This window comes from Carassius gibelio, chromosome A2 (assembly GCF_023724105.1).
Source record: "Carassius gibelio isolate Cgi1373 ecotype wild population from Czech Republic chromosome A2, carGib1.2-hapl.c, whole genome shotgun sequence".
In the NCBI taxonomy this organism is placed as follows: Eukaryota; Metazoa; Chordata; class Actinopteri; order Cypriniformes; family Cyprinidae; genus Carassius; species Carassius gibelio.
The window spans coordinates 665,773-676,055 of NC_068372.1; positions in this window are offsets into that span (position 1 = coordinate 665,773).

Here is a 10,283-nt window from a genome sequence, read left to right on the forward strand (position 1 = left end):
AAGAATTGTTTCTGGTGTGTTTTGTGCATTGAACTGTTACTAGTTTTAGTGCAGTGTTGTGTTTATGGGACTATGGATTTAGAGGAACAAACTGCAACACTGGGTGGGTGAAGGAAGGATCACACATTCTTTTTATAGGTGTGTTGGGGCTTAGACGATTCCTCCTTTTGGACAGAACCTCTCCAGCCTTGGAAAAGGTCCTTTCGCATGGAACAGAGGAATGTCAGTGCCAGCTGGTATAAATGAGGATACAGATGTTTATGTTGAGCCCAATATACTAGTGGATCCTCAGATCTTGTGAGATTCACTTTGGATAAATATTGATTTGATTGATAAAGATTGTTAGTAGTCTGTGTTATTGTTGTATGTCAGCTCCTTTAGGCACAGCAAGCATTTCACCTAGAAACATAAATGAATAGACATGAAATATAATACAGCCTTATAGTGAGTATTATTATTAGATCAAGACAGTTAAACAATAATAATACACATACCTTATTGTGACCAACCATTTCAAAAAAACTCCCAGACGAGGAGGATTTCCTCTTTCTTGCTGGCTCCATTACAAGGAAAAAGGAAGAGGTCACACAAAGCAAAAAAATCCAAAAGGGCAATCCAAATCAAAAAGCAGTCCAGTCCAAATCCAAAAAACTAATCCAAATCCAAAAAACTAAAAAATATCTAATTAATATAACAATACTATAATATAACTACTTTAATTAATAATAACAATATACTATAACTAATATAACCTGATATAATCTAATAATATACAGCCCTAACACCTATATGACACAATAACGATGACAACATAACTATCTAACTCAAACTCTGACTCGCTGACTCTACTACAACTGATTCATCTACTCCTGACAACACCCACAAGGTGGCGTGAGTTTCGAACCCCCTTTATCCAGAACCGACACTCCACACAAACATCTCTGTTAGGTATGTAACCATGGTTCCCTGAATAGGGAACGAGATGCTACGGTGACGTCACCACGTATGGGAACACCTTCGGTGTGACAAATGTCTGAAGCCCTATACCATCCCGCCAATCCTATTGGCCAAATAGCGCATGGCACCACCCTACGCATGCGCACGCATCATATACCTGGGTGCCGCGCGCCATTTCGCTCAGATTTCATGACTGAAGAAGAAGAATGCTATCAAGGTATGGCACGGCCAGGACCGCAGCATCTCGTTCCCTATTCAGGACTATTTTTAAAAACTTTTAGAGTGGCTGGTGTCACTCCATCAGAAAAACGGTCCTGAAGGAACTCCAGTACTGAAGCCAGAAATTAAGATTTCCACACCAGGCTGTAAACAGTCTCCACTTCACCCCGTTGTCTTCCGCATCGAACGATTTCGGTGACACGGCGGTGTGTGATGTCGCTAAAACTATGGATGTCGACCGAATTTCTCCTGACAGGGGTTCGGCTGGGAATTTTTGCTTTCCAAGAGACTGTCACGGCGGACGCGTGTTTGACCGGTTGGGGAGCTGTTTGTCAAGGGCGCCCAGCCCACGGAGTGTGGACAGCGGCTCAACGCAGCTGGCACATAAACAGGTTGGAATTACTGGCAGTTTTTCTGGCTCTCCAGTATTTCGCGAATCTGCTGATCGGCCGTCATGTGCTGCTCAGATCAGACAACACAGCGGTTGTGTCAAACCTGAATCATCAGGGAGGATTACACTCTCGCCCCCTGTGCAGGCTGGCGAGACATGTTCTTCTTTGGTCTCAGGACAAATTTCTGTTGATCCGAGCTGTTCATTTCCCCGGACGATTGAACTTCGGAGCGGATTTGCTATCCAGACAGGCTCTGGAACAAGGGGAATGGAGATTACACCCCCAGACGGTGAATCTCTTATGGCGGATTTTCGGCAAAGCGAAAGTGGATTTATTCGCGTCGAACATGACTACGCATTGCCCGCTATGGTTCTCCCTATGCCCCCCATCACCCCTGGGTGTGTATGCGTTAGCTCACAGCTGGCCCAGGACCAGTTTGTATGCTTTTCCCCCGATTCGTCTGATCCCAGCAGTATTATCCAGAATACGGCTGGAGAGAGTGGAACAGCTGCTGCTGGTGGCTCCGCGGTGGCACACGCAGCCGTGGTTTGCGGACCTGATCAGTCTGCTAGCGGGCTCTACATGGGAGATTCCCCTCAGACAGGATTTATTATCACAAGCACAGGGACTGATTTGGCACCCGAGGCCAGATCTGTGGAAACTGTGGGCGTGGCCTCTGAGCGGAGTGCGTTAGTATGTCCCGGCCTTTCCATTGAACTACTGAGACTTTACTGAATTCTAGAGCAGCTTCTACCAGACGCTTATATGCTTTCAAGTGGAGACTGTTTACAGCCTGGTGTGGAAATCGTAATTTCTGGCTTCAGTACTGGAGTTCCTTCAGGACCGTTTTTCTGATGGAGTGACACCAGCCACTCTAAAAGTTTACGTGGCAGCCATTTCAGCTTACCACGAATATATAGACGGTGCCTCAGTGGGCCGTCATCCACTGGTTTCTCGTTTCATACAGGGTGCGCGACAGCTGAGACCTTTCCACCTCGTGCGAGTTCCTTCATGGGATTTATCCATTGTGTTGCAGGGTTTATCAGGGCATCCGTTTGAGCCCTTGGAATCTGTATCCGATAAAATCCTGACTCTGAAGACACTTCTTCATATGGCTTTATCCTCCCTCAAGAGAGTTGGGGATTTACAGGCTCTCTCTGTCTCACCCTCGTGCATGGAATTTGCACCGGGCTCTGTAAAGGTGCAGTTGCGACCGAGGCCTAATTATGTTCCTAAGGTCGCATCTAATCCCTTTCGCTTTCAGCAAGTGGTCCTGGAAGCTTTACAGCCCCATGGCGTGAGTCTGACCAGCTGTTTGTCTGTTTTGGACATAAGAGTAAAGGCCATGCGGTTACAAAACAGCGCATGTCCCATTGGCTGGTGGAGGCAATATCTTTAGCCTATGAGGCGCGCGGACTCGCTTCGCCCTTAGGAGTTAAAGCTCATTCCACTAGAGCTGTGGCTTCTTCTCAAGCTTTTCTCAGTGGATCTTCTATGGATGATATCTGTGCTGCGGCAGGATGGTCCTCAACGAGCACTTTTATCAAGTCCTACAGTCTGGATGTGAGGATGGCTCCTGGCTCCCGGGTTCTCTCCGCTTGAGCAGATGCTTCCTCGGATCCCAGCTATCAGGTACGTCAGGCGTTATGGTATAGCGCTCCCATACGTGGTGACGTCACCGCAGCATCGAAGTGACCTATGAAAGGGAACATCTCGGTTACATATGTAACCATGGTTCCCTGCATAGGGAACGAGATGCTGCGGTCCTGGCCGTGCCATACCTTGATAGCATTCTTCTTCTTCAGTCATGAAATCTGAGCGAAATGGCGCGCGGCACCCAGGTATATGATGCGTGCGCATGCGTAGGGTGGTGCCATGCGCTATTTGGCCAATAGGATTGGCGGGATGGTATAGGGCTTCAGACATTTGTCACACCGAAGGTGTTCCCATACGTGGTGACGTCACCGTAGCATCTCGTTCCCTATTCAGGGAACCATGGTTACATACATAACAGAGATGTTTGTGTGGAGTGTCGGTTCTGGATAAAGGGGGTTCGAAACTCAGTAGATGAATCAGTTGTAGTAGAGTCAGCGAGTCAGAGTTTGAGTTAGATAGTTGTGTCGTCATCGTTATTGTGTCATATAGGTGTTAGGGCTGTATATTATTAGATTATATCAGGTTATATTAGTTATAGTATATTGTTATTATTAATTAAAGTAGTTATATTATAGTATTGTTATATTAATTAGATATTTTTTAGTTTTTTGGATTTGGATTAGTTTTTTGGATTTGGACTGGACTGCTTTTTGATTTGGATTGCCCTTTTGGATTTTTTTGCTTTGTGTGACCTCTTCCTTTTTCCTTGTAATGGAGCCAGCAAGAAAGAGGAAATCCTCCTCGTCTGGGAGTTTTTTTGAAATGGTTGGTCACAATAAGGTATGTGTATTATTATTGTTTTACTGTCTTGATCTAATAATAATACTCACTATAAGGCTTTATTAGATTTCATGTCTATTCATTTATGTTTCTAGGTGAAATGCTTGCTGTGCCTAAAGGAGCTGACATACAACAATAACACAGACTACTAACAATCTTTATCAATCAAATCAATATTTATCCAAAGTGAATCTCACAAGATCTGAGGATCCACTAGTATATTGGGCTCAACATAAACATCTGTATCCTCATTTATACCAGCTGGCACTGACATTCCTCTGTTCCATGCGAAAGGACCTTTTCCAAGGCTGGGAGGCTTTGGAAAAAGCCCCTACACCTATAAAAAGAATGTGTGATCCTTCCTTCACCCACCCAGTGTTGCAGTTTGTTCCTCTAAATCCATAGTCCCATAAACACAACACTGCACTAAAACTAGTAACAGTTCAATGCACAAAACACACCAGAAACAATTCTTAACCTTTCCCACCCCACACTTTTCTGTTGCAATTTGCGTTATTACACTCCCTCCACCATAAGAACTACACTCAACACCGTCTCACTTATGTTGTTACTACTGTCACTTTCCAAACAATTTATGAATAATGAATGAACTGTGTGTGACAGTAAACACAAGTAAATTCAGACAGAGAAAGAAACTTATTTTATTTGATACCCAGGCAATGGACAGATGTCTGCTCAGGTCATTGATTCAGTATGTTTTTATTGGCCTGCTATTTCTTTGCACAGTAGCTAGGTGTCACTAAGCAATAATGAATGAAGCCTCGAGTAATGAACCTTTTGGTGAAGCAATGGGCTGCGAGGTGTCTTTTTTTTTTTTTTTTTTTTTTAATGCCAAGGTACCAAAAATACAAATACAGATAATATCAACATCACGTGCAAAGAGGTGACAGTACACGCAAACACTCCCTGATGATTCAGGTATGACACAACCGCTGTGTTGTCTGATCTGAGCAGCACATGACGGCCGATCAGCAGATTCGCGAAATACTGGAGAGCCAGAAAAACTGCCAGTAATTCCAACCTGTTTATGTGCTAGCTGCGTTGAGCCGCTGTCCACACTCCGTGGGCTGGGCGCCCTTGACAAACAGCTCCCCAACCGGTCAAACACGCGTCCGTCGTGACAGTCTCTCGGAAATCAAAAATTCCCAGCCGAACCCCTGTCAGGAGAAATTCGGTCGACATCCATAGTTTTAGCTACATCACACACCGCCGTGTCACCGAAATCATTCGATGCGGAAAACAACGGGGTGAAATATTCCACCTTTTCGTCCACCACTGAAAAGGGCTCATGTGAAGTAATCCCAGACGAATTACGGGGAATGCCGCTGCCATTAGACCTAAAAGCCTGAGGCACAATCTCACTGTCACCGTGCGACCCGCTTTGAAGCGCCGCACGCATGACACAATCGACTGATCGAGCGGGAGAGAAAGCTTCGTTGTCATCGAGCCAGAATCCAAATCTATTCCCAGAAAAGTTACCCGTTGAGAGGGGATTAAAAGACTTTTCTGGAAATTCCTGCGTAAGCACAGGCTGTTTAAATGATTCAGCACAAGATCCCGATGAGAGTGTGCTTGAGTCTGCGATTGCGCTAGCACCAGCCAATCGTCCAAGTAATTCAAAACACAAACACCCTGGAGCCGCAACGGGGCCAGAGCTGCGTCCACGCATTTTGAGAAAGTACGGGGAGCTAAAGCCAAGCCAAAGGGAAGAACGCGGTACTGATACGCTTTGCCCTCTAAAGCGAATCTGAGGAACTTCCTGTGTCTCTTGATGATCTGAATATGAAAATACGCATCCTTCAGATCGATCGTAATAAACCATCGATCGTAAACAAAACATTTGGTTGGATCTGAGACAGAATAGATTTTACTGTCAACATCTTGAATTTGCTCGGCCTGAGTGCAAGATTCAGACGGGGTAAATCCAGAATGGGCCGTTATCCGCCGTCTTTTTTTGGTACCACAAAATAACGGCTGTAAAATCCTGCCTCCATCTGAGAGGGGTGTACTTCTTCTATAGCCCCTTTTGCTCAGCAGAGTTGACATTTCCTGTCGCAGCACCACTATTTCCGTAGGCTTCATCGCCGTGGAAAGAATTCCACGGAAAGGAGGCGGGCCTTTCCGAAACTGACTGGTGTATCCGTGACAAATTGTGCGTAACACCCATTGAGAAATGTCGGGCAAGCGTTCCCAAAATCAAAACTGAAACTCGCGTCTCAAAACTTCCGCTTCCTGCAACGCTGTCATACACATTAAATACACGCCTGTGGCGTTCGTGCACAGGGGAAGTGTATGCATAAGAGTCATTGCGTCCCGTTGTGTATAATCCTGAAACGTGTCCACGGCAGGAATTAGGCCAACAGATTGAACATCGGGCTCTGCCGCTAGCGAAAAAGCAGCGGCTGTGCGAGCCGTCATAAACGGGTCGTCTGTGTAGGACCCCTGAATCGCCCCTCAAATTCCAAAAGCAGGATTGCGCAGAGTGTCTGAGGGAGCGTTTGGCATTACAGCTCGATCCAATGCTGCTCGAGGCGCTGTTTGCGGCGAGACAGTCAATGTTTGAGCATGGGGACTGCAATGAGAGTGTCGGATGCGCGAAAGCGGTCCAACAGCGCTCTCCCGTGGAGGGCACAGTCCCTGGCAAGCAAACAAACAGATCAGGCACCATAGGTGAAGGCTCCTCTCAAGAGGCTGCTCGCTGGCGGTGAGAGGAGGTTGAGCGAGAATGCGCGGGCGCTTCAACCTCCCTGGGTCTGCGGGGAATCAGCTGTCGGAAAGCGGCTGATTGCTGTTTCGCTGCCCTGAACTTTTCCACTACCGAAGAAACAGCCTCTCCGAACAAACCATCCTTGGAAACAGTGGCATCCATGAGGAAAGATTTGTCCTTTTCCTTGATATCGGTGAGATTAAGCCAGAGGTGGCGCTCAACCGAAATCAAACTGGCCATGGAACGGCCCACTGCTCGAACAGTATGCTTGGTAGCACGTAGCGCCATATCCGATGCTCTATGCAGTTCTTTTACTGCCTCTGGCGTGGTACCCTCCCCTTTGTCAAGTTCCTTTAATAGCTCCGCTTGGTAGGCCTGAAGGACCGCCATAGAGTGGAGCAAAGCAGCCGCCTGGCTAGCAGCCATGTAGGATTTCCCCACCAGGCTAGACGTGACTCGACACGCCTTAGAATGAAGAAGGGGGCAAGACTTCCATGCCGCAGCCGAATTAGGCGCAAGGTGTTCGGCGAGAGTCTCTTCCTACGGGGGCATCGTTGTGTAGCCATGGTTCGCCATATCAGAAACGGTGGCGAAATTGGCAGCCGCAGCATTAGTGATCCGTGCCAAAAACGGCTGTTTCAAGGACCTCTAAGCATCCTGGTGGAGGTCCGGGAAAAAAGGTAAAGGCCTCCGGGGCTGTGTAAGTGTCTGACTAGTTAAAAAACGGTCGTCAAGCTTAGAGGAGGGTTGGGCCTTGGCCTTCTCAACCTCCCAGTCCAGCCCCAATTTACCCACCGCGGGAGAAACCATGTCCAACAGCTCACTGTAGGAGGGGGAAACACGCCTCTCCTGTCCCCTAGGAGGGAGAGGGCTAGTGTCGGCTGCGAAGTCCTCAGACCCCAAGGCTGCGGTGGATAGAACGTTGTCATCATAGCGTCCACAACTGAAGGAGATGGCACCGCATGCCTCTGGTGTGGGCTGTAAATCCTCATTAGAGAAGACGACAGGCTCAATAAAACTTTTATTCTGCAGCCGGGTAGGGGAAAGCGAGCGATGTGGAGAATATTTCAGCGCTGCGCTGTCCACGAAATCCATGTCGCACATGTCACCCCAAGCTATTGCCTCGTGTGGTGCCTCGGCAGGCGCAGAGGTGACATGACTGGGGTTAGACTCGAGTGCGACTTTGGAAAATACTTCCACTCTAGAGCGCAGTACTCTGAGCCCCAGGCCATCACAATGGGGCCAGGAAGAAAGGCCGCTAAGCGCCGCCTGTGTGTGATGCAAACCAAGACATACTACGCACCTGTCATGAGTGTCACCCACCGTGATGTACCTGGTACATGGCTCCTTGCATTTTCGGAAACTCATCGCGTCCGCGAAGAGGAGTTAAACACTGCTCGAAGAAAAAATCGCTGGAGAACGCGAGATGATTTTAGGGCACAGATGATTCGCTTTCCTGAAGGAATGAAATCTGAGCGAAATGGCGCACGGCACCCAGGTATATGATGCGTGCACATGCGTAGGGTGGTGCCATGTGCTATTTGGCCAATAGGATTGGCAGGATGGTTTGTCACATTCGTCATACCGAAGGTGTTCCCATACGTGGTGACGTCACCACATCATCGAAGTGACCTATGAAAGGGAACCGAGGCCTCGTTTGTCATCAGTCACATGTTTTCCATGTTAACAACACAAGCCTCGAATCGTGGCTTCATCTGGCACGCCCCTTTTTTCTCGACACAAGCTCCAACGCCTCGGTTCAAATGTCACATCACTAATAAGCTGTAAATATACATTTACGTAATTTCCTTAGACAAGGTACCGGCGATAAGACGTGAGGTGATTATTCATAGTTTATACGTTTATCTATACTTTATATACCACAAATATGTATATAGATAAGTTTGTTACAATACGATCATATTTTTCCTTTGTGTTATATCTTGCAGCTTTAGTAATTAGTTTATTGTTGTTGACAGACATATGTACAGTGAGACAAAACGATGACCGCAACGATGGCGAATCCTTCAGAGATGATTGCTTATATCTGCGTCCTTTTTGTACAATAGAGTACAGAATACATCCTGTAAGTATAATAATTATTACCACCTCTGCTATTACAACTGTTCTATGATAAATTCACAATCTGAAGACGATTAGACAAAAAAACCCTCTAATTTAGAGTTTGTTTCTACCTTTCTGCCAGGTCTCCAACTAATGCAGAGTATATTCAAGCTGCCAACAAACTGGGTTTGAAGAACCCTTTCCTGAGAAATATAGAAAGAAATGACTGTGTAAGTTAAATTGTTTTTAAACCATTGATTTATCTCTATCAACATAATCATACACAATATTGTAGTAACAAGATGTTGTAATCTTTAGGAGGGAGGATTCAATGTCTGTTGAGAATCATGTGAGTGTGCTACAAAGTGAGTATCAGAAAACATATCCAGACACATGGCCTGTCAAAGACCACACAGCAGGAACATTCTCCTGGAGATGCTGAGAAAGCACGGAAGGAATGTCTGAGGAGGATGTACTCCAAAAATATACCTACATAAGGACACCTGCTTGAGTGAGTATATTAAAGAAAAAATTCATCAACTGTAAAATATCTTGTTTCAATTCTTTTCAGGTAATATTTTATTATTCTTTACCTTTTTAGCCCATCTGTTAAAAATTTAAAGCAATAGTTTTAGAAAACAATGTAAGGTTTATCAGTGTATACAAGAACATGAAAAGCATCATATATTGTGAACCTTATACATTAGCTTCTGATTGTTTCTGCAGTTCTGCAGTGTATGCAGCTACACTGTCTGAGCCAAAGAGGATGCAACAGAATCTGATGAATCTGAAAAGTGTTTTCTTTTTTTCTCATTATTATTATAATTGTTGTTATTATTCTTTTTATTTGTTTATTTTATGAAAGGGGGACCCGGCTACACCTTTCCTACCATACACCTGATGGATATTGACTGTAAAATGGCAATCATAGTTCGAGGGCTCAATGTGGTGACAGAAGATGGAACAGATGTGTGTCAGTGCACCAGCCTTTGATGAAGCCTTCATAACAGCCTTGTGGATGTATTTTGCTTTCAACATTGCATATCCACCACACCTGAGAAAGACACTGACTTACCTTCAGAGGCACATTGTCAACATTAGAAAATCAAGGCAAGCACTGTCAGTAACTTTACTCTGAATGATTAGCCTCTTGTATTAGATTCTCATGCCTTGACTGTACCATTGCCCAAAGTGCACTCGAAGGACATTCACTCTTTTGAAGTTAACCCAACATGTTGGAGTGGTACATGCACATTAACCAAATAGCTTGCTCTATTCTTTTTCTATTCTATCTGTTTTATTATATTATTTAAAAGCCCTTGCTACGTGAACTGTGTTAAGCTAACTGAGACTTGTTATAGCTCTTATATGTCATTGCTCTTTTTGTTGTTTTTGATTGCTTCAACTCTGTCCTCATTTGTAAGTCGATTTGCATAAAAGCGTCTGCTAATTGAATAAATGTAAATGTAAATATTAGTATAACCTGT